This window comes from Felis catus, chromosome E2, assembly GCF_018350175.1.
Source record: "Felis catus isolate Fca126 chromosome E2, F.catus_Fca126_mat1.0, whole genome shotgun sequence".
NCBI classification, from domain to species: Eukaryota; Metazoa; Chordata; class Mammalia; order Carnivora; family Felidae; genus Felis; species Felis catus.
In genome coordinates, this window is record NC_058382.1 from 55821247 (window position 1) to 55846324 (window position 25078).

At 43.9% G+C, this 25078-nt stretch overlaps 1 long non-coding RNA gene across 2 annotated transcripts in view; it reads left to right on the forward strand.

Moving 5' to 3' along the window:
- LOC111557985 overlaps nucleotides 1-24728 on the forward strand; it is a 295985-nt gene extending 271257 nt beyond the window's left edge. For both annotated transcript variants that reach the window (XR_006590700.1, XR_006590701.1), the window contains one exon: nucleotides 21779-24728. This is a non-coding gene — a long non-coding RNA (uncharacterized LOC111557985). The remainder of the gene's footprint in view (nucleotides 1-21778) is intronic.
- Nucleotides 24729-25078: the final 350 nt, after the last annotated feature.

Genomic DNA, 25078 nt, shown 5'->3' on the forward strand with positions numbered 1-25078 from the left:
CACACATCTTTGTGCATGTTCACAGTCTAAGAGCTGGGAATTTTGTGGATGAAATTAATCCATCAAGAGAGATCAGCTACAGAATTATGGGTAAAAGTCTTCAGAGGTTGAATTGTTGCTGCCCCCCTGGGCTCCCAAGCAAGCATTTTGAGGAAGCCCTGCCCACATTTCCCGTGTGCAACTGCTCTGAACCTTTTTCCTGTGCTCTCTCCTCATTCCGATTCTCCAGCTGATTGATTCACTTATGTGTTCAGCAGCTATTTTGTGCAAGGTGGCAGTATGAGAGAAGAGGTTCCACATGGTGCCTGCAGCAAGGAACTTACAGGCTGTGGGGGAGGAGCGACAGGAAGCAGGTGCTTTGCAGGGCAGGGTGACAGCTGCTGCTGATAGAAGGGTACCCGAAGGGCACTGTGGAAATGCGGAGCAGAGACAAACTGGGAGCACCAGAGGAGGCTTCCTAGAGGAGGTGGCATTTAATTGTTTAATATTTTTCTTTTGTTCACATTTTTCAAAATGCACATGCCTATTATTATAAGTGATATAGCCAGTGGGCTGGTAAATATTTGACAAGCAGTTGTCTGGGAAAAAATATGTACATATGTACATATATACATACACTTACCCTAAGTGTTATGATATAAAGACCATGTAACATACAGTTTACAAATAACAATATAATATACAATATTCTATAAATTCCATGTGTATGGCCAATTGCCTTTTCACAGAGTGCTTTCACTGATGTTTTGCCAAACTCTTGTATCCTTAGCCAATGTATGGGTGTAGTTAATGAGGTGCGCTTCTGACGTGAACGCTGGTTAATATTTTCATTTAGGTTAACAAATAAATAAGGCAATGTTATAATTTTATTTAAGGCAAGAATTAAACAATGAAAACATGTCAGAACTTCACTCCTTCATCAGTGATGTTAGGCATATGATGTTAAATTAGACAATAATTTTTGATAACTTGAAGAACATTTTCTCAATGTTTTGTGCTGTTCACAGTGACAGACACACCCACTCTTAAGTTTAATCTCCATTATTAACATTTTCTCTGTCATTTTTAAAAATGTGGGTAATTATCAAAACCCTAAATCAAGACTTTTCTCATATTATTTGCCAATTTCTGTGCTGTAAATAAATACTCCTACAGTGGCTGATTTCAGACTAGCCAGTGTGATGTCACTGGACATGGTGACATCAGAGGCAAATAGGTTCAGGAGTGTAGATAATGGTAAAAATAATAAAATAACTAAGGAGTGATGAATATTGTCTGTGATCTAAAATATAATTTATTTCATTGTAAGTTTATTTTAATTTTTAATAATGGGTACGTTTAATGACTGGCTTGCAAAATTCCTGAGTATTTAACAATTCAGTGGGGGCACACTACCAGGTACAGCCATAAAGGGTAATCATCTGCCCCCCACCAACCCAATCCTCCCTTCCCTTTGTCCTCCCGTCCTGTTCCCCTGGAGGTGTGTGTGTTGGGTTTCCACACCCTTCTCTTTACACCAACAAAAACAAATGCAAGCACATTAACAACAAAAACATCTGAACACACTACACATATACATGGGGCTTGTTTAAAAATGTTTTGTTTAGGGGCACCTGGGTGGCTCAGTTGGCTAAGCATCTGACTCGGTTTTGGCTCAGGTCATGTGATCTCTCAGTTCATGGGTTTGCTGACAGCAAAGAGCCTGCTTGGGATTCTCTCTCCCTCTGGCTCCGTCCCTCCCCCACTCATGCTTGCTCTCTGTCTCTCTCAAAATAAAAAAGTAAACATTAAAAAATGTGTCTGTTAAACATGGTGTTACAATATGCATGCTACCTTGGATCGTGCAGCCTATAATAGTTGTAATCTCAACAGCTGTTCTAAATACTATTCTTCATTTATGTGGCTGCATAGCATAATACGATATTTCATGGTGTGAAGGTACTGTAATGTAATATATATCTTCTACTGATGGGCATAAGTATTTTCAGTATTTTTTTCTTCTTTGAAGAATGCTATAATAAATAAATGTCCTTGAACATCTATCTTTAGATACTGAAGATTTTATTTTTATAGGACAGAATCATAAGAATGGGGTTTCTGGGTTGAAGGGTATGTGTATTTTTAATTTTAATAGATATATCCAGATGGTTTCCAGAAACACTTCAAATTTCTACTGGCAATAAGTGAGAGAACTTTTCTATCATCCCCACCAGCAGTAAGTCTTTACCTCTTTCTAATTTTTGCCTGGGACATGACTGTAAAGTAATAAGTTACTGTAATTTGCATTTCTCTATCAGTGAGCTTGAATATCTTTTCATATGTTTATTGGCAATTTGGGTTTGCTCTTCAGTGAATTGCCTATTCACACCCTTTGTTAATTTTTCCTGTGGGATTGTTTCTGTTTGTCACTTTGTAAGAGCTCTTTGTATAGCGCGGGTATTAACCTTTGCGTCATCTGTACTGAAAATGTTTTTTCAGGTCTTTGACTCTGTTAACTTGTAAACTGTTACCTTTAATTTTGTTTAGATAGTCTATGGTTTATAGTTATAATACATGCTTTGTAGTTAATGTTTCTGTAGAATAAACACATACCCTGTGTATTTCCTTTAAAACATCAGGTTCCTCTTTTGGATACGAAGTAGAAGAGCTTCTAGACTATCAATATACATGTTCTCACAGTGTTTTTGATGTAACACTTTGTTTTATTTTTATTACATTTTTTAAAATATTTGTTCATTTTTGAGAGAGAGAGACAGAGCGCAAACAGGGGTAGGGCGGAGAGAGAAGGGGACACAGAATCCGAAGCAGGCTCCACTCTCTGAGCTGTCAGCACGGAGCCCAAAGCGGGGCTCAAACTCACGAACCGTGAGATCATGACTTGAGCTGAAGTTGGATGCTTAACCTATTGAACCACCCAGGCGCCCCTTGTATAACATTTTAAATCTACACCTTTCTTTAATCCATGTAAATTTATTTTTTATATGGCATCAGGTAATGGTCCAACTCTACATTCTTTTAATTCAATAGCCAGTTGTACATGTCCATTTATAGATAAACCATCCTCTTCTCATTGGATGGAGATGCCTCTTTTGCCATATTTAAAAATCTTATATTTATGGCGATCTATTTCTAGATCCTCTCTTCTTTCCTCTTGATTAAGTTTTCTATTCTTATGCCAATTTTATGTTGATTTCTTTAGAGCGGCTTTGTAGTGTATTTTGGTGTCTGGTAAATCATATCTCCCCCATTGTTAGTCTTCGTGTGTATATGTATATAAATTTTAGTATTCTTGAGCATTTTTTCACTTATATGAACTGAATATTATTTTACCTTCAAGGAAAAGGAAAGAAAAATGCTACTCATGTTTTAATAGGAGTATCATTAAATTTTATATATTTATATGTATAACTTTGACACTTTTATGGTAGTAGAGCTCCCTAATGAAGAACCTAGCTTTCTCTTTCCATTTGTTCAAAATCTGTTTTATGTCATCTAATAAGATTTTACAGTTTAATTCATATAGGTCCTATGGCTTTCTTGTTAAGCTTTTTTTTTTCACTGTTGTAATTTTTTTTTTTTTTACTGTTTCCAACTTTAGGTACTTATTTCTAGCATATAAAGAATGTATTATCCCCTTAATTCTTATTATATCTTTGAAACTTATTAAGTACTCTTATTAATTATATAATTAAAAATTAGCTTATGTAGGCAGTCTAGACATGCAATCAAACTATCAGCCAAAAAAAAAAAAAAAAAGGACAGTTTTATGCCTTCTTCTCTGGTTTTAGCTTCATTATTTAATATTCTTACCTTATTGCATTGGCTAGACCCATTGAGATCATGCTGACCAATTTATTAGTGGTGGTTCGCGTTTCTGTCCAGGTTCAGATTTTTATGGGAGTTTTTTCTTTTAAAATTTGTCATTAGTTTCTGTTAAAAAGTATTCATCATAGTTAAGTATTTCCTTTTTATTTCTATTTTACCTAGAGTTTGTGTTAGAAATGGCTGCAAAAGTTTATCTAATGCCTTTTCAGCCTGTGTAAATATGATCATAGAGTTTTCCCCTTTTATTGTTAATACAGTGCATTATGGGAATAAATTCTTTTACACTATGAATTGAGTCTCTAAGGATGAAGAGGAGTCTCCTTGGAAAGGAGGAAAAGAGCATATCAGACAAAGTGGGGGGTGGAACTATTAACTAAGGGAAAGGAAGGAAGTTAGGGTTAATACTAGACCTAAAACAAGGCTCCCCAGGATCTGAGAGGCAGGCAGCCTGCCCTGCCAAATGAGCACAGCCCCCCCAGGATCTGAGAGGCAGGCAGCCTGCCCCATCAAGTGAGCACAGCCCCCTAGGATCTGAGAGGCAGGCAGCCTGCCCCGCCAAGTGAGCATGGTCCCCCAGGATCTGAGAGGCAGGCAGCCTGCCCCACCAGGTGAGCACGTGAGGATGTAAGGATGCTCAGTCTGTAAGGCTGCAAGTTCCCAGGACCCAAGGTGGCCGTTGCATATGTCAGGGTGGTGGTCAATGCGAGTACTTTCTGCTGGACGCAGAGCAGGATGCCACAACAGGTCCAGAACTGGATAAGAGCTCATTAATGGATCAGTTATGGAGAAGCAGGCAATGCTCTAATGCCAGGTTCGAACGAAACATTCTTGCCAGAAAAACACAAGCCCATGGGTGCAGAAAGCGGACGATTCTTTGGCCACTAAGGACAAAAAAACATGCCTAGTTTTAGTGTCAAGGAGATGGGTTAGATGTCAAAGATGTAATCAGGTAAAAAACGGAAGTTGTTTCTTATAGGGGAACCTTTTATTTATTTATTTATTTATTTATTTATTTATTTATTTATTTATTTATTTTCAACGTTTATTTTTATTTTTGGGACAGAGAGAGACAGAGCATGAACGGGGGAGGGGCAGAGAGAGAGGGAGACACAGAATCGGAAACAGGCTCCAGGCTCTGAGCCATCAGCCCAGAGCCCGACGCGGGGCTCGAACTCCCGGACTGCGAGATCGTGACCTGGCTGAAGTCGGACGCTTAACCGACTGCGCCACCCAGGCGCCCCTAGGGGAACCTTTTAAACCATGCAGTCTTTGTGGGCAGACATTGCCTTTTAACTATTTTCAGTGCTCAGCAGAGAACATCCTGCAGAGAAGTTGTTGAATAAATGCTTGATGAAGGTGATGAACGCAGCTCGGATCACAGGGAGAAGGAGAGGAACCAGAGAGTGAAGACTCCTGATCCTAAAAGATTAGAATCTGAGAAACTTTGGAAATTTATTTCTTCATTCATTTATTTAATATTTCATATTTATTTGGCCCCTAGTCTGTGCCAGCATCTAGGCCCTGGGAATACAATGCCAAACAGGGTGGGTGAGGTTCCTGCCTTCATGAATCTTTTTATTTGAGAACGAGGTGATTACTAAAATAAACATATTAGACAGTTACAGGCTGCAAGAAGTGCTGTAAAGCAGTGCTTCTCAAACTTTTATGTCCATATGGTGACCTGGGGAACCCTGTTAAAATGCAAATTCTGATTCAGCAGGTTGGGGTGAAGTCAAGATTTTACATTTCTAACAAGTTCCCAGGTGATGACACTGCTCCTAATCTGGGGGGACCACACTTTGAGGACTGGTAAGAGTAGGCGGGTACAGATAGAGAGTGACGAGTGAGGGGGGGGGGTGTTTTAGACATATGGTGGCCAGCAGAGGTCTCTCTGCAGAGATGCTTTGGAGCAGAGTTCTGAAGGAGCCTTTGGACACTCAGGCTGGGCCAGAAATCCTACCACAAACTCCCAGGGTGGTAGAGGTGAGTGGTGGGGCCCACTGTCGTCCTGGGAAGAGGGCCTGAGGACAGAGAAGATCATGAGTGCTTGAGGATAGTGATGTCGAGGGGAGACGAGCTTGTTCTGGAAGTGATGTGCTCATGTGCTCTGGGCCAGTGGGAGACTGGGCCAGTGGAGGTGCTTGGAAGTCAAGCTGGGGGTAGTGTTCACCAGACAGACAAGCACAAGGAATGCAAAGCTGTATCTCAGTCAGACTCAGAGGTAGAGGAATTCGATAAGAGTGAAATTCTCATCATACTTAAAAATATTACACACACGCACAATTGTATCCACACCATGCAATACAATAGTGAGTGAAACCAGACATTGTCCTCTCATGGCACTAGTGGGTTAGCAGTTAATGAGAAACTATTACCGTGATGTGGGTATGGCCAGGAGGAGGTTGCAGCTGGAAGAAGACTCAACTTCGGGAGGGGAACAGCCTCCAAGAGAGGGGAGCGCTGGAGGTGTCATCTGAAAACAGGGCCTGAGGTTGCCAGATTATGCAGATGGGAAGGAGTGTCCAGGCAGAAGTCCCTCAAAGAAGCAGAGACTCTGGGAGCCCTGAGGATGGGGTGGGCACCGTTCAAGATGATGCTGGTGAGGTTGGCAGGGCCCAGTCCACGCAGAGCCCCAGCGGCCCCTCAAAGGCTCTACTTATAACGCTGGTGTTAGGGCTGCTTGGCTGGCTAATTTGCAGAGCATGTGACTCTTGATCTTGGTGTCATGAGTTTGAGCCCCACATCGGTTATAGAGTTTATTTAAAAACATAACATAACATAACATAACATAACATAACATAACAACATAACATGTAATGCTGGTGTTGGTATTGGGGCAGGTGTCCACTTACTGGCTGTCTCTGTTGTCCCTAGCTCTTAATGTCTACACCTGGCTGCCCTTTGGGAAATATGGCCCAACTCATTGGACATGCCAATCCTGGCAGCCTGGTTAGAGTGGGAACCCTGTAGGAAGCAGATTTGGCTCTGGGCCTTGATTGCTTGGGTGATGTGGAAATGATTTTCTTTGGAGGGGCTGGGGGCAGAGTCATCCACCATTAGCTGTAACCGAGGTGCACACATCTGCCTGCATCATTGTTGCTGTAGTTTGAAGGGCTGGCTGCAGGATAGGGGTGAGCCAGCCCCTCTGTGACTTCTCTACTTCTTATGCAAATAGAGCCAAATTTACTGCTGTCTTTACACAATCTCATTTTGAATGCCACAATAAGGAAGACTTTGCTACCAATGCTCACTTTACACAGAGCTGAAATTTGCTCAATAATAAGGGCATTCAACCTTCATTAAGTATGTATCATGCAGCAGGTGCAATGCAGTAAACTTTTCATCAGGAATTAGCTCCTTTCGTCTTCCGAGCAATGCCATGAAATAGGAAAAGGGGAGGACAAAGGGAGAGTCAAAATAAACACGTGTTTGGCTTCAGTCAACAACAAAAATTTCATTCAACAAATATATATGAGGCGCCCCTGCCATGTGCCCGGTGAAGCTGACAGCACTGGGGAGATATCGGACAAAAAGCCCTGTTGTCACTGGGCTTGCATTCTAGTTAGGAGAAAGAGGTTATAGACCAAGAAAGAAGCAAAACAGAAGCTATTTCAGATGGTGGTAAGTGCTAACAAAGGCAAAACAGGGAGAGGGAGAGTTAGGTAGGAGGGTTTGCAGTTGGCACAGACAGAGAAAGCCTCTGTGAGACTGAGGCCACTGAGCCAAAGTTGACAGTGGGTGGTGGTGAGCAAAGGCCTGAAGTGAGACCCCCACCTTGTGTCCAAGAGTATGGCTGGGTAGAGCAAGGGAGGGAGATAGGGTTGAAGTTAGAGGAGTGGGGTCGTCCTTGGAAGCCTTGGGGAGGGCAAGCCTTGGCTTTTACTCAGAGCAAGGTGAAAGGCGCTGAGGGTTGTGAGCAGAGGGGAGATGATACTGGCAAAATTTTAAAGGCATGCTGTGGCTGCTCTATAGGATGAACATCTTAAGGGAACAGGGTTGAGAATAGACATTATGGGCAACACCTAACTTCCACTTTCCTCCACCCTCTAATGTGCTCACGCTCCATCTGTCAAGATTCTCTGGAGCTCGCGAGAGAGCAAGTTCAGAAATAAAAACAGGTACCAGACCAGGATTGGTGGGGGCTCCTCCCCTCCCAGCATGGGCTCCCTTCAGGCTCCCGGTGTATACACACCTGGGGCGTGTTGATAATGCTCTTGATTATCTTTGTTCTCCCAGCCTCCTTTGAGTCTGTAGAGTTTTCTATTTGCATACTTTCCCTGAGCTTTTTATGATTATCTTCCCATCTTTACAGTTTGTGCCATTATTTAAATGAGCGTGAGGTAGATGCAGACATGCCAGCTGGATGAGCGTGCTCTATCAGTGGGGTGAGGAAGGTCGTGTGTGGAGCCACAGGCCTGCCATTCTGTGGTACTTGTGTCCCTACACAGATCCCGGCTGCCCCCTGGGCAAGCCCTGCGGCCCCGTGACTTCCAACTCGTGGATGCATGGGAACCTTAAGGGGAACATAGAACCAATGGGCACAATGTCCACGTGACCTCCGGTTGGGAATTAATTTGTGGATGTACTGATTTTTTTTTCCATTGGCTTAAAAAAGACTCCATGAAATAGCTGGGTTTCATTCTCCTCTCTGCCTTCCAAATTTGGCCTCTCAGAGTTGTTTTGTTTGCTTTGTTTTAAATGCACATAGATGATGTATTCATCAAATGCCTGGCATTGTACCAGGTACTTTGTCACTGTGTCCAGTCCTCACAACAACTCTAGAGATAGGAATTATTGTCTCTACGTATCAGAAAAAAGAAACTCAGATGCAGGGAAGTGAAGAAAACCCCATTGCCAAAATTTACAAAACAGCTAAGTGCAGGAGGTAGGGTTCAAACTCTGGTCTGGCTTATTCCCAAGTCCGTGGCCTGTTCTCTATCTCCTCTTTTGGCAGGGGAGGGGGAGGCAAGGTTGGTCGTGTACCGGAGGGAGCCAAGGCTGTACCCTGATTTTCCCAACTTGTGTTGGGGGGCAGGTGGCAGCCTTCTGAAGTTTCTGCAGGCAGGCAGGGACAGTGTTCTGCTAAATGAAAGAATCAGGATCACCAAGATCTCAGCGGACTGGAAAGAGAAGTTGAATCTAGCACAGTGATATTTAAATTTAGGAAATGTAAGATCTGGCCCTGGGGTGCAGTAAAATGTCAGGTGCAATCCTTGCCTTAGGAGGACCATATTCATGTGGGCAGGAAGAAGCAAAATTAAGTCAACAAGAATAAGTAGTAATCTGTTGATGCATTCTGGGAAGGGGACATGCCTGTCTGGTGGTGAGATGGTGTCAGACAGAGGAGGATCATTTAGCTCATCCTGGACTTCTGTTAATTGTGAAGGTCAGTGCATGGTAGTGGCTTCCAAAGCCAGGTCTTCAAGAGAAGGGATAGAGGGCAGAAGTTTGCCTAATAGTTTAAGAAGGAGTTATTCATTCTTTCATTTAACGCGTATTTATTGTGCACTAAATGGCAGGTACTGTTCTAAGCACTAGTGATAGATTGTCCCCCTGGAGTTTATATTCTAATGTAAAATAGAGACAATACACAAACACTCAAAGCAAATTTACATGTGATTTTGGCAGATAAGTACTAGGAAGTACTTAATATTACTTAAGTACTTAATATTATAAGAAGTACTTAAATATTAAATATTAAATAAGACTAGGGGATAGAAGGTGATGGGGGCTCGCTCTGTGGGCACATAATTCTTGAGCAGACACCTGAATGAAGAGATGAACAAGTGTGAGAATATATGGAGAATAATATCTTGGCAGCAAGTGCAAAGGCCCTGGGGCATAAGATGAGTTAGGGGTATTCTAGGTCTAACACAAAGACTTTGTCACCGAAGTGAAGTGAATAAGACAAAGTTGGGGGTTGAGTCTGGGGAGCAGGCACGGTGGATCCTGTGAGGCCAGTGGGCATGGGAGGAAGTTTGGATTTTTATCGGAATCGAGAGGGGGAGACATTGGAAGACTATTGAGCAGGACAGTGCCATGGTCTAACTGGAGCTTACGCTTCTGCTGTGTGGCATGCGTTCTAGGGACGAGGAGACCAATTGTCAGGAGGTAGTGGAAAGAGGGGCTTGGACTACAGGGTGAACTGACAGTAGCACTCCTAAACTCCCACCCTGTGTCTCACGCGCCCAGACTTCACTGGGGACACAAGCTGCTGTATTGGGGCCTTTAGGGCTCTGGGGCTGAATGTCCTTTCAAGAACAACTTTCTTGGCCAAGAGGGATTTCAGGCTCTTGGCTGTAGTGACATGTTGGTGTCAGCTCGTGTCGTGCTGATTATTTATAGCATCACTCACCTCACACATAGTTTTAGAAATAGACCCAGTCAAAACAGGTTTGTTTTTTGTCCCCTGAAGTTCAAGTATGCATGCTTTCTGCTAAGTTGCCATTGGTTTTGCTTCCCCCGCCAACCTGCCTCTATCACAGGGCTCCCCGACCCCCCAGCTCAGAATGAGGATACCTTGAGTGTGTGCAGCAGTCCCTGAAGAGTATCCTGCACGAGACTCCACATTCGTGGTGCCACGCTGCTCTGCTGCGAGCTTGGCCTCCTTGTCACACCCTTGCCTCACGATAAGATCCTGTTTTCTTTGCTGGAAAATGGAGCTCTGCCCTGGAGCCTGCTGATGTCCCAGGGTAAGGGGCAAGGACTTCCCCTTTCTGCACAGCACACCCTCCCCCCACAAGTTCCTGCTGATCCAGCCAGTGTTCTCCATGCAGAGGTGAGGGATGGCCCTTCCCTCCAACCCTCTGCCTCATCCTTTTCTTTCTGTCTTGTGCAGGAGCACAGCTGATTGCTGAGTCCAAGGAGGAGGTGGGCACCATGCCGTGCCTTTCTCAGTCCCCTGACTCTCCACCGGGTGCATCCATCCTTCATTCAGGAGGCTAACAGCCCTTCCTGCACGTCAGTTCATAACAAGTGATGCCTGGGGACTAACTGGAATGCCCAGCCTCTGTGTGTTATTTTCACTTAGTTTTACCCGAAACCTCCCAGCTCAGTATCTCTCTTTGGAGCCATTCATTTGGAGTTAAACTCAGACCATTCAGTATTATTGATTATGTTTTTATAAGTCCCTAACTAGACTACAAACACCTAGAAGGCAGGATCTGTGTCTTATCCATCTCTGTATCCCCCAGAGAGCTCAGCACGGTGACTTATTTATGGTGGGTGTTCGGTAAGTATATGCTGATTGACTGGCTGTTACGCCAGCCCTGGTAGCTGAAGGGCTTCAGTGAGGGTCTGTGCAGGGACTGAGTATTTGTCTCTCTGCCTATTCAGTTGTAACAATAGATCAAGGCAACACTTCAATTATCCTTCACTTTCATTCCCAAATTCTCTTCTGCGTTTGTTCTATTGAAAATGCCTGCTGACGGAGAGTGAGATGCTGCGAGAGGCGAGAGGCGGAAGGCTTTTCAGAGCCTTAGGAAAGCCGTGTAGCAGGAAGGACATATTTCAATGAAGCTATTTCCACCAAGGCTAATATTGTGCTTCAATATGTCAGGCTCTAGTGAGCTCATCAACAATGTTTGCCTTTAATTTTACCATGGGTATCCAGTCATATGTTACTTGTTGTGTTTCTGTGTAGCTCCATTTTATCAAAGGGATCTTAGTTAGGGCTTTCGTTGTCTTTGGAAAGTTGCTTTAAGATGGACGTTCATGTATATCCAGCCCATTTAATTATCTCCTTCATCATGTTCCCTCGGTCATCTGTTAAAGGATAAATTGTTCATATACTCGTTAGAAATTAGAATTTTTGTGATTGATGGAGGAATGAAGTTGCATATTGGGTTGGATTGTGGGGAACCGTCTGCCTGATTTCTCCCTGGGAGAACCCTTGGCTTTTCCCCCAAAGAGCACGTGGTCAAGGCCCAGGGAGCCTGTGGGGGCTGTAACTTGCAGGAGAGAACCTGCAGAGAGGATTCTGTACAACTCTGTAAAAGGCTTTCTCTGGAATGTGTTTAAGAATCACCAGGGGGATAGACTCTGGTGCCCCACCCACTCTTAATTAATTAAATAAAAATCTCTTTGTTGGGGCTTGCATTCTGGCATTGTTATAGTTTTGAAGGTGAGTCCAACGTGCAAGCCAGAAGAGAAAATTACTGACCTTGATCAGTGGTTCTCAACCAAGGACGATTTTTTCCCAACAGACGTTTGGCAATGTCTGGAGGCATTTTTGATAGCTATTTTGATTGTTAAGGGTCTGCTCCTGGCATCTAGTGGGTTGAGGCCAAGAATGCTGCTAAACAGCTTATAATGCCTAGGCAGCCTCATCACAAAGAACAATCTGGTGCAAAATGTCAACAGTGCTGAGGTTGAAGACCCCTTCCCCAGAACATTAGAAAAGCAAATCCTTACACAGTTATTTGAATGTAGATATTTTTGTAATTACATTATCTCACATATATCTAATGCATTATGGTTCCCAAAGCAGTTTTTTTTTAAATGTTTATTTATTTTTGAGAGAGAGAGAGAGAGAGAGAGAGAGGGAGAGAGAGAGACAGGTACACACACACACACACACACACACACACACACACACACAGGCTGTGAGTGGGGGAGGGACAGTGAGAGAGAGACACACAGAATTTGAAGCAGGCTCCAAGATCTGAACTGTCAGCACAGAGCCCGCCACGGGGGCTCGAACCCACAAACTGTGAGATCATGACCTGAGCCGAAGTCGGACGCTTAACCGACTGAGTCACCCAGGCCCCCCTCCCACAGCAGTTTTACACACTGAATTTTATCTTCGCCAGGACCCTACAAGGGAAATGTTATGGCCATCTTGATTTTACAAATCAGGAGACCGAGGCTGGGCACAGCAGATGACTTCCCCAAGACCACAAGGTCTTCCAATTCCTCAGTTATGTCTCTTTTCGCTAGTGGAAATGTCAAATGTGTGCACAGACATCTTCCTTGCCCCATGCCCTACTCAAGGCAAATATTGTAACTAGCCAGTCATTATTCCCACTGAACCCAAGTGCAGTCTCAGACTCAGAATCCTTTTCAACACAGCATTCCAAGAAGCCCCTAGTGATCTGGGTTGGCATGGAAGCTTGTTTGTCACATAGTCTCTCCAACCCAAACACCATGCCTCTCCCTGAATTAGACGGTCTTGTTGAATGAGACATGAAGGAGAGTACTTGAGAATAGGAGCATCCTTGAATGTCTGCAGGTGTTCAGACAATCTGTTTGGGAAGTTGCAATGTTAGCAACGTGTACTCCTGCCTGAGCCTATGAAGAAGCGACAGTCTCCCTAACCCTTAGATTTCTTTATAACTTTATTAGCCTGCTTGGCTCTCACCATATGCCACTAATTATTATACAAAGGAAGTGTGCACAGTTGTATTCTATTTGGTACAAACTAAATATTTTGCCTTCTTCTTGAGTTTGCTAGGATCTCCCTCTTAAGCCTGAAACATGAGCTAATTATGAGAACGTGTTGAATGATGATTCACAAAGCAGGCAGGACAGGAGTTGGTGTACACTCAGTTTGCAGAATGAGGAAGCTAGCCCCAGCAGCCCCTGCTTCGACTCCAGATATAACGAACTGCAGCATGCACAATTAAATGGTCAAAGCGGATGGGAGAGCTGTGGTGTGAGGGATGCAAGCAGGGAGAGAAAAGCAGGCACGAGTAGAGACTAACTTCTCCATCTCCCAGGGAGGCAGTTGATGGAGAAGAGGCAGGCAGCTCAGTGCACCATGTGGCCCTATTGCTGGGAAACAGAAGCGCAAAGCAGGGCACTGAACGGCTGCTTATTGAGGCGTGTGCCACCAGCTTCAAAGAGTTGGATGAGTCTTTTCAGAATGACCCAGGTTCTGGGTCACCCACAGGTGTCTGTGGCTTCAGTCTCCAGCATCAAATATGGAGACCTCATCTTATAATTCAGGTGCGGAGGTGGGTTGAACCTGACTGGTGTCATTTTGTGTCTTTGGCTCTTGCCACGAGGCTTCCTGGTACACAGGTCTGAAGGCACTCCAGTGTGAGGCTGTACAGATGTTGTGCCGCTGTCTGCTTCCATCACGGGAAGGGCAGGGAGTCAGGGCGTTGTCTCCTCTTGCGTATGCTGCAGCCACGGTGCAGAGGCAGTGTTCAGGCGACTCTCGGTAACAGGACAACACACAGCTTCCCCATCTTTCACCAGGAACGTGGCAACGGACTTCCCACGAATGGTACCTGCTGCTGCCCTAGAGTTCTGGTGCCCACCCTGGCTGCTCCTCGGAGCCATGTAGGGAGTGGACTCCACAGATGTTTCTGTCTTCTTCTGCGGGGCTGGAGTCTCCCAGGGTCAAGGACTTCCATCTGTGTTGTTTACAGCTTCATCTGCAGAGTCTCCATCAGTGCCTGGCACTCCACATATGACCTATCAGCTACCACGTGTCAGACCTTGCCATGACTTTTCAAAGACATCTCCTACTGTCATGGTTGAGGAGCCCCTCTACGGTGTTGTTGTTCTTACTTCTATGGATGAGGAAATGGAGGCTGAGAGATAATCTGCAGAATGTTATACATCTAGTAACTTTCAGAGCTGAGACGTGTGTACCCAGTCAAACTCCCCGAAAATCGTAATCTCTCTGGACTCTGGTGAGTGTGAATGAGCTCGTACCTTTCTCCATTACAGTAGACCAGTCATTTTAATTTTAGGAAGCTGAATGGTTAAGAAAATGCAAGAATCCCCATGATTTGGCATTCTTGAAAACAGCATTTCTGAAACTATGTTCTTGCACCAGGCAACATCTGGGTTGTTAAAAGGCATTCCAACAGATATCTAAAAAATATAGGATTTTAAGCAACAAAGAATTGGGGGATTACTGTCTTTTGACACCTTCTTTGGTGGGATCACAATTTCGTATTAGCATAATAAAGGCTCTGAGCAATACTGCATCGAAGAAGTTTCTGTTTAAATTTAACCTTCTGGTTATTTTTTTTTAAGTTTATTTATCTATTTTTTGAGAAAGAGATAAAGCAGGAGTGGGGAAGGGGCAGAGAGAGAGGAGAGAGAGAATCCCAGGCAGGCTCTGCACTGACAGTGAGGAGAACCATGGGGGGCTGGAGGCCACAAACTTTGGGGTCATGACCTGAGCCAAGGTCAGATGCTCAATTGACTGAGCCACCCAGGAACCCTGAAGAACTTTCTGTTTAATGCAGAATTTGCAAAATCTGTGCCTTCAGAATGTCTCCTTTTTTTCTCCAGTAGCACCAAGACCCTGGTGCCCCATTTATGACAATATTGTGATCTGGAGATGGTCTGGCATGTACTATGGTATCAGTCTAGTAAAAATAGAAAGCTCAACAAAATGCAGATCGACTCATGTTAGCAAGCAGATGTTCCAGTGGCAAATCTGACCTTGATTGATAAGTTGGAATTGGTTCAACACCCTTAGAAACAAGACTAAAAAAACTGAGAGATTGAACTAATATAGAATTTTCACTGAAGACATGAAGAGTGTTGAGAATCTCAATTCATTTCAAGCTAACTAATATTAGCTTCTATTCCACAGAAAGAATCATTCATTCCACAGTGATTTTTTTGAGCCCTGTTAGATGCCAGGCTCTTGGAGCACTCAAAAGACAAGATTAAATGAGATAGGCATGATACTGATGATCACAGGGGCGACAGGTTAGGGTCTTTCCCCTCAGGTGGTTCTGGGGGATAGTGAGGAAACAGCTACTATTCTGTCCCTACTCATATCCAGTTCACATGTCTATCTTTCCTTCAACCAGTCCTGCATTAATCTATCCATTCATTGATTTATTCAAGAAATCTTCACTGAGCACCTATGGCATACAGGCACTGTAGGCATAACAGTGAATGATACAGATAAAAATTTATTCCCTAGAGCAGCTCTCCCCGAGTGGAGCTTTTATTCTGATTATTCTAGGTTTATTTAAAGGAGTGCCATAACTTTCAGATCACCTTTCTAAACGGAAAGCCAGGACTCTGTAATTTGTTCAGGATCTTCAATCTCGTCTACTGATCTAAACCTTCCCTGTGTGTGACATCCCATTGTGTCCCTGGGCCCTACTGATTCCCTTTACATTATTTGCACTGCGTATTTGCACTGCATTTCTTGGCCTTTCAGGGTTAACCCCACCTTCCCACTCCTGGATGATTCATTTTTTCCCGTCCTGCAACCTTTACAGAGATGTTCTAGACACCAAGCTCCAGGGACTGTGCAGGGCTCCAATGATAGGCAGGACAGGGTCTTGGCTCTTGTATTAGTCAGAGTTGTCTATAGAAACAGAATCAAAAGGATACATATGTGCCTCCACAAAGAGATTTATTATAAAGGATTGGATTTCACAGTTGTGGAGGCGGAGAAGTCCCAGAGCCGGCCATCTGAAAGCAGGGGGTATAGTTCCAGTTGAAATCCAAAGGCCTGAGGCCCACAGGAGCCATTGTCTGAAGGCAGGGGAAGGTGGATGTTCTGGCTCAAGAGGAGAGAGCGAATCTGTCATTCCTCTGACTTTTTGTTCTGTTTGGCCCCTCAGTAGATTGGATGGTGCCCCCTGCAGTGGTGAGGGCGGATCTTTTTCACTCAGTGTTGCTGATTCAAATGCCAATCTCTTCTGGAAACACCCCTACAGACATATCCAGAAATCATGTTTTACCACCGTCCCTTAGCCCAGTGGACACACAAATTTAACCATCCCAGTTCTTTTTTTTTTTTTTTTTAATTTTTTTTTTTTTTAACGTTTATTTATTTTTGGGACAGAGAGAGACAGAGCATGAACGGGGGAGGGGCAGAGAGAGAGGGAGACACAGAATCGGAAACAGGCTCCAGGCTCCGAGCCATCAGCCCAGAGCCCGACGCGGGGCTCGAACTCACGGACCGTGAGATCGTGACCTGGCTGAAGTCGGATGCTTAACCGACTGCGCCACCCAGGCGCCCCAACCATCACAGTTCTCAGGGAGCATAGAGTGTTGAGGGAGAGACACACGTATGATACAGGGAACTGGGTGATGAAAATCAGCACAGGGAGCGAGCACAGCAGCAGTCTGGGCTTCCCAGAGGTGCTCACACCTTCTCTGAACTTGAAGGATGGGTTGGCTGTGGTATGAAAGGACAGGAGGGCAGCTTGAGAGGGAAGAGGATGACTTGCAGGTTGAAGGAGCTGAATGAGCCAACACTGAAGGAGAAGGTGGGAGTGGACAAGGAGGCAGGGGTGAGTGCAGGGCTCACCCCCTTTCGGTCTCTCAGTATGTGTTGGCTGCTGCTTTCTCCCCAGCACTGAGCTCAACTCCAGGATGAAGCTGGTGACTAGAACGGCTGGGTTGCTCACAGTCAGATGAAGGGGCAGGCAACAAACAAGGGACAGATCTAACCCTTGTGCTCTGAAACACAAGAACGTGATTTATGGCAGAGGAAAGCAGGCAGCTGGCACACTACAGGTGACCTTAGAGCTGAGATCTGAAGATTGAGAAAGAGCTGAGGAAGAGAGTGGTGGGGGTTGGGGGAAGGTGGTCCAGGCACAGGGAACAGTAGGTGTGAGGGCGCTGAGCGGCGATGGACCGAAGTGACTGTTTAAGGAGCTGGGAGAAGTGGGTTTGTGCTGAGAGTGTGGTGAGCAAAGAGGAGAGGGCAGGGGGGCCAGGTCGTGTTGTGCACTGGTGCCTTCGTGAGGAGTCTGGACGTGGTCATGAAGGAGAAGGAATGGTGCTGGAGGGATCCAATCATATGTGCATTTCAGAAGATAGTAATAACAGTAATAACAGTCGTAGTAGCAGGGTAGGTGATATTAAAAGAATTACTGACAATTGCTTTGGGTGTGAAAATGGCAAGGTAATTAAACAAATAGTCCTTGTCAGCTAGAGGTTCATAGCCAAACTATTTTTGGGTGAAATTATACAGAGTTTGATTTAATACGGTCTAGGAAAATAAGTGAGGGAAGAGATAAAACAAGGTTGGCAAAATGATAATCGCTGAAGCTGGATAAAGGTGTATATGTGCTCATCAAACTATTCTCTCTACGTTTTGGGTGTTTGAAATTTTCCACAATAAAACCATTTTAAGATGTGTGCAAAAAATGCAGAAAGTGCTCAATAAATGGGGAATCAATAATAGCAGTTGCTTTTTATTGAGCAACTACTGTATGGCATTTTTGAGTGAATTGCTTTATTATGTATATCAGCTCAAGGGTCTCCATGCTTTCTAAATTGTATACCCCACAAACAAAGAATAATTGTAATCACATATCACCAACATAATTACATTTGATTAGTTACTTACACACTGCCAAATGGTGCTTTCTAAGTACCTTATAAAACATGCACAAAACAAGAAATTTTAAAAGGATGAAATTAACTTGGAATAAATACATTTAATGTCTTGCTAATTGTGGAGACTTTATACTATCATTAGTTAATATCTCCAGGCACAAGTTACACATAGAGAAAAAATTGTCATTAACGATAGTGTTGTAAATCCATATTCCAAACCATCTTATGATCATTTCATCTGGATGGGTTGGGTAGGGGACAGCATTCTGTCCCCTTGGATTATGTCATCGTCTTGTTTCTTGTGTGGTGGCCCAGGAAGGCTGCTAATGTAAGTGGAATAAAGGTGTGCTCTGCCATTTTCTGGTTGCTCACTTACACTTATCTTGTTAGTATTGTTTTTTAAATAGATTCTTAGCAGGAATGTTTTAAAGTCCTTTGTCCCTTCTGTGAGTTTGTCCACTTAAAGGCTGGTTATTATAATCCCTAAATCCATTTACCCAAGTGCACATAAATTGCCCCATAAGGCAGTTTGCTAAAAGCAAATGAACGTATATGGGGGTGTCACCAGCCATTCAGCCTTGTAGAAGAAAGAAAAGAGCTGACGTGTGTCACGTGTGCATGTCAAATGTCTGCACGTACATTAAATATCAAAAAAAGAGACCTCTGCATCTGTCAGGAGTTCTCACCATGACCCTATACGGCAGACTTTACCATCCTCCGCTTTGCAGGTGATTAAGCTCAGCCCAGTCAGGATAGTCGAGTTGCCTGAGGGACACAGCTGTTTGGAGGCAGAGCAGGATTAGAACGCAGGGACTCGGGACTCAGAGTTCCTCATTTCATAACAGAAGTGCTAGTTGCTAGTCCTTAGCACTGGCCACGGGCCAGGCACTGGTCCACTTAGGTACCACGGTCCCGTGTCATCCAGAATAGAGGGTCAGCCAAGCAAAGAAACTTCCCAACACACAGGCTGGTGTGTCTGACTGTAGAGCTCCCCTGTTTGCATATGAATCCGACTTCACTACCATGTGACCTGGGCAAATGACTTCCTCTCTCCAGGTCTCAGTTTCCTTATCTTTAAAATGGGCCAATAGGAACACCCGCGTCATAGAACTTTTGAAAGATCTGGATGACACAGTGGATGGAAACAGGAGTATTATCTATCATTATTATCGTTCTGTGGACTTGAGGTGATGACGTAGAATACACTTCAGTGAAAGAGTCAGAGTTACTCTCAAATATCAATATATGTTGGAATGAATGAGTGAATGAATGAGTTGCCCCAGTGTTTCCTGCATGTCCTCAAACACATTCTGTGGCTGGATTCTGGTCTTTCGTGTCCCCCGTGGTGAAGCTGCCACAGGCCCCGTGCTCTCTTTCATGGGGTCATGGTGATTTCTGTTGCCTCGTCTGAATCTTGTCCAACCATGTCGGCAGAGGCTATAGCCCAACCTTTCTCCTCCTGCCACAGGGATTAAAAATCGGGCTCATCCATTCTTACTACTGAGTCAGGAAACCTGGAGAGAAAAAAGCCAGCATGGACATTGCTTCCAAATTTATGTGACAGGGACACAAATAATGTCTTGCATTCTGAGAGCAGAGACAGACCTGGAATTTCTGCAAAGGTTTTCCAACCCACAACATATTTTAACACCATTTTTGAGCTCTGCAGCAGAATGGCTATCTCTAGATGTTGGAGCATAGCTGCTAAAAAAAAAAAAAAGTTTGATCTACTCTTCAGATCCAAGTATGCTCCAGATTAAAAAGGGAGAAAATTTTTAGGTGGCTCATTTGAAGGAATTGTCATCTGTTCAGAGGTCACAGGGTAACAACAATGCCCACTGAAGTGGAACCTTGAGAAGGCTGTGGTTTACTGAACATTCACAATGTGCCTCACACTGTGCCGGCCAAGTGTTTTTATTATCTCATTGAAACCTTGTAAGATTGTTACTGATATCACATAGAATCCCAAAAGGAAACAGATTATCAAATTAGGATTATTTGAAGAGGGTTTATTTGAAAGGGGGAGACTCTTTCCAAAGGTGCAGCGAGGTACAAAGGAACCCCAAGAACAAGTGTGGCCCCCTGGGGCCCTGGGGCCAGGATAAGCAGGGCTGCTACCACTCTTGGCCAAGAGATGAGCATAGGCAGCAGCTGCCAGGTCCTAGAAGGACCAAGCCTGCCTCGAGTGGGGCAGGGGTCTACTGGGGAGGGACACAGCCAACCTAAGGCAACCCCTTTGACTAGGGGACAGACAGCCTGACCTACTCTCCTCTCTTTTGATTCCTGCTAGGGGCTCCTATTGGCCAACTCCAAATAGAAGCCAGAGGGGCAGAGAACCTGTTGGTGTCACCCAGGGTTCCTCAACCTCTACACTAATGATATTCAGGATTGGATAAATCTTTGTTAAGGAATCCTCCTTTGCTCTGTAGGATGCGTAACAGCATCCCTGGCTTCACTAAATGCCAATAGCATCTTCTTTAGCTGTGGTACCAGAAATGTCTCTGTATTTCCATGTGTCCCTTGAGGTGGCACCAACTGGTACCGTCCATATCGGTTGGCCTCTCAGGCAGAGAGGAGGATGCAGATGTATAGAGAGTAGATCTGGAGAAAATATCCAAGAGAGAACTTAACTTCAGTCTAATTTCACTGCCAAGGAAACTGAGTCTCAACCAAACTAATTAACTTCTTGAAACACACACAGATTGCAAGTGTAGAAACCAGTCTGCAAACCTAGATCTGTTTGATCCCAATGCCAGAACTTATAATCACAAGTTTTATTCCATATTCACAAATGGGAAGTGTCCCAGAGAAAGAAAATGGAGCTTTGGAAATGGAGCCCTTAGAAATTCTGGGGGGAGTTGGAATGCTAGCATTTTGGGGCACTTGCGTTCTGGATCTGGAGTGCGTGTTAGCTCATATTGCAGACCTCTCAACAAGAGGGGACCATTAGACGCATAAGGACTTTGGGCATTTTGGAAGCAGCCTTTTAATTATCGTGGGGCGCCTGGGTGGCTCCATCAGTTAAGTGTTCAACTCTTGGTTTCAGCTCAGGTCATGATCTTACAGTTAGTGAGTTCAAGCCCCACATTGGGCTCTGTGCTGACATTGTGGAATCTGCTTGGGGTTCTCTCTCTCCTTCTGTGCCTGCCCCCGCAAAGAAATAAACAAACTTTAAAAACTAATGCAAGTATTACTTTCTGTAAAGGAGGAGACAGAAAGAAGGAGCCTGGGTGGGTCATATCTCTATCCACTGTCAGTTGAGGTCATCCCGTGTCACGTTCCAGCCCTGTGGGGCAGACTGCTAGGGGCTGCCCAGCCATGTCACTTTGTAAAAACCATCTTAACCATTTTTAATTGTATAGTTCAGTAGCATTAGGTATATTTCAAGAGGTGGAATCAACCCAAATGTCCATCAGTGAATTAATGGATAAACACAAGGCAGTATGCACACACAGTGGAATATTACTCAGCCTTAAGAAGGAAAGAAATTCTGTCACATGCTGCAACATGGACAGACCTTGGGGACATGACTGAGGGAAATAAGCCAGTCACAAAAACACAAATGACTGTATGGTTCCAGCCACATCAGACTGGGTTGACATGATGAACACTACCACCAGGGCTAGCCCATTAAAGCTCTTCGTGCATTATCGTCCGTTCTCTCTCTCTCCCTCAGCTGCTGGTCAAATGTAGCAGATCCAGAGAACGGTGCTCAGGATCCAGAACCGCTAGATGGAAGAAGTCTGGTTCCTGAGTCAGTGTGTGCAAGGTTGCCTCTCAGACATCCAAGTACGTTTTAACTGAATGGGGAAAAAAAGCTTATAGTGCATTGATCCCCCCCTACTCTCCCTCCCCAGTGTCCCTAGAGTTCTCAAGCATTTTGTGATTCCTCACACCTTGGTCAGTGAACGCTTCTGAGGAAAACCCAACCAGGAGACAATATCTGTCTTTGCAGTTTCATTTCCTTAAAGGAGGTTCATGAAATTCGTAAGTGACATGTACATTACCAAAAGAGTTCATTCTGAAAAATTCGCCTGTGATCTAATAAGTGATTTTAGCAAATGGAATATTAAGCAAAACACAAGTATTTGTGGTTGTTTGTAACCCGACAACAAAGTCCCTCAGACATTAAAGAGTATATCAACATCTGATAGTAAAACTCTTAATCCATTTTCTAGAAACAGCTCAAATGTTAGGGTTTCGTAGAATCCTCTAGGGTGAATTAGCTGTTTATTCCTCTCTGCTCTCACAGCACTTGAGTCATATTTTTGTAATAGCACAGACCATGTTGTACTGTAATTGATTTGTTTACATAATATTTGTCTCCAGGATTATATTCATAGTTCCTCAAAGGCAAAGACTAAACCTCATTTGCCTTTGTCATCCCCACACCCTGATCTGGCCCTGCCACATCCTTGACTGGAATATTTGGTTGTTGAAAAAATGAATGAAAATGAATAAAGGGACATCTTTCTTGTCCAGTAGATCATATCATGTGTCCTTAAGGACTGAGGCTATTTTATTTATCATTAAAAACACTCCAGCACTGTGCATAGATCCTAGTACACAGTTGGGGATTGTTGCTAAAAGCTAAGCAAGGAAGTGAATGAATGAATGAATGAATGAATGAATGGGTGAATAAATAATGAGGGAAGCATATGGCCAACCACAGGTTATTTTTGAGTGATTGTCAAATCCAGTTTTTCCTTCATTGTGTTGGTAGCTTATCACTTAGTTTTGTTGTTTATGATGTTTTGTTAATCAAAGAACAATATACTTTTAGGCATTAACTTACATCACATTAATTTGGGCTGATAGTTTTAGCTTCTCCACCTAATTTTAAGTCTTGACTTGGTCATTCATCATGTTGGATGTTTTTCCTAGCTTTGTATCACTTATAAATGTAGTCAACCTATTCTCATATCGCTGACTCTTTGCCAGTTAGGTTCATGGCACACTTAGGGGGATAGTCATTCAACTATCTAGACTGGGGACTAGCAAACTATTGCCCATGGGTCAAATTCGGCCTGCAGCTATTTTTGTGAATAAAGTTTTATTGGAACACAGCCACACTATTACGTATTGTCTATGGCTGCTTTCACACAACAACGGCAAAATTGGGTAGTTTGACAAACACTATATGGCAGCAAAGTTTAAAATATTTATTGCCTAGCCGTTTATAGGAAAGGTTTGCTGATCTTTGCTCCAGGTGATTAAATCCAACAAGTGAATCCACATTTCATATCTTAGGGGTAAAGTCTAAAGGGGGCCCTTGTCTTGTGCCCTGCTGAAACCAAGATACTTTGTGCTTTGCTATAGTTTTCCTGTGATGTCACAGTCACATTATCAAGGAAGGAAATGCAGTAATGTGGTACATACACATCCTGGTGAACCAACATAATTCCTAGTGATCACCTCATTAGGAGTACAGTGCTCACTGAACAGACACCTACTCACTGTTTTTGGAATTCTATCTCTGTGGTAATGAGTTTGGGGCTACTTATCCTGTGCTAGAAGAGACTTCAAATATGTAGGGAGTGAATCTCTTTGCCTCTTTGCCTCTCCTTTGTGGCCATTCCCACAAAGGAAACCTCTGAGATGCTACATCAAGCTAACAACTGGCTTTATCTCTATGGATCACATTTTCCTCGTCTGCAAGATATTATTTTTCGGAGTTAATAAGATGATCAAAGGAGAAAGTGGACGGATACGAACAACACTATAATTGCCTTCATCTATTGAGTACTTTTTTGCCAGGCACTGTGCTGAGTGTTTTTACATGCATCATCCCCTTTAATCCTCATAAAACCTAGTGAACATTGCCCCCATTTTATAGACCAGACAGAGAGATTAAGGCATACCATTCATTCATTCAGCAGGTTATTTCTTTCTCAGTACAGTGTGCCAGGTACTATTCTAGCCACTTGGGATACATCTTTGGACAAAATCAACAAACACTTTTGCCCTGGCATCTGCAGTGGGTCGGTATGCTCAGTAAGCAACACACTGCACATAATAATACACTTGTTTAGTACGATAAAAGATGATCAGTCCTGTGGTAAAAGAAAGCTTAGAACAGGGAAAGGGAGATTGAAAGTGCTGGGGTGGTGGAGGGGAGAGAGGGGAGGACATTTAAATAGGGTGGTCAGGGCAGTGTCATTTAGAAGGTGACAGTGTGAACCAAGACTTGAAGGAAACAAGAATGTTAGCTTCATGCCCATCTGGAAGAAGGGCATACTCAAGGTCACTAAGTTAGGTTTACGGCTCAACCAGGATTCCCGCTCAACTCTTTTGGACTCCAGAGCCCAAACTTGTAACAACCAGGGTCAGTGAACGTTAGTTCTCTTGTCAGCGCTCACAGAACATATGCTGTGCATGCCTGGTCTTTCCTTTGGCTGTTGCCCTACATTAATTCTGGGCTTTACCCTTCCCCAGAGCATTTGTCCAGGTCGATGTGGGTGTCGCATCTCTGTCTCTCTCTGATCACATGCTCTGCCTTTGTCACTGGGCCTTCAAAGACCGGATGTTTTCAGAGGGCCACGGTGCTACTTTTCTGGCTTCACCTTTTTTCTTTCTTACTGGAGCATTTTGGCATTTCGTCTTTATACTCTCTCTTTAGAATCTTTCATCTGTTTTTTTTTAAATTTTTAATGTTTATTTATTTATTTATTTATTTATTTATTTTTTCAACGTTTATTTATTTTTAAGACAGAGAGAGACAGAGCATGAATGGGGGAGGGCCAGAGAGAGGGAGACACAGAATCGGAAACAGGCTCCAGGCTCTGAGCCATCAGCCCAGAGCCTGATGCGGGGCTCGAACTCACGGACCGCGAGATCGTGACCTGGCTGAAGTCGGACGCTTAACCGACTGCGCCACCCAGGCGCCCCTTTAATGTTTATTTTTGACGGGGGGTGGGGAGAGCTTGAGCCGGGGAGGGGCAGAGAGAGAGGGAGACACAGAATCCGAAGCAGGCTC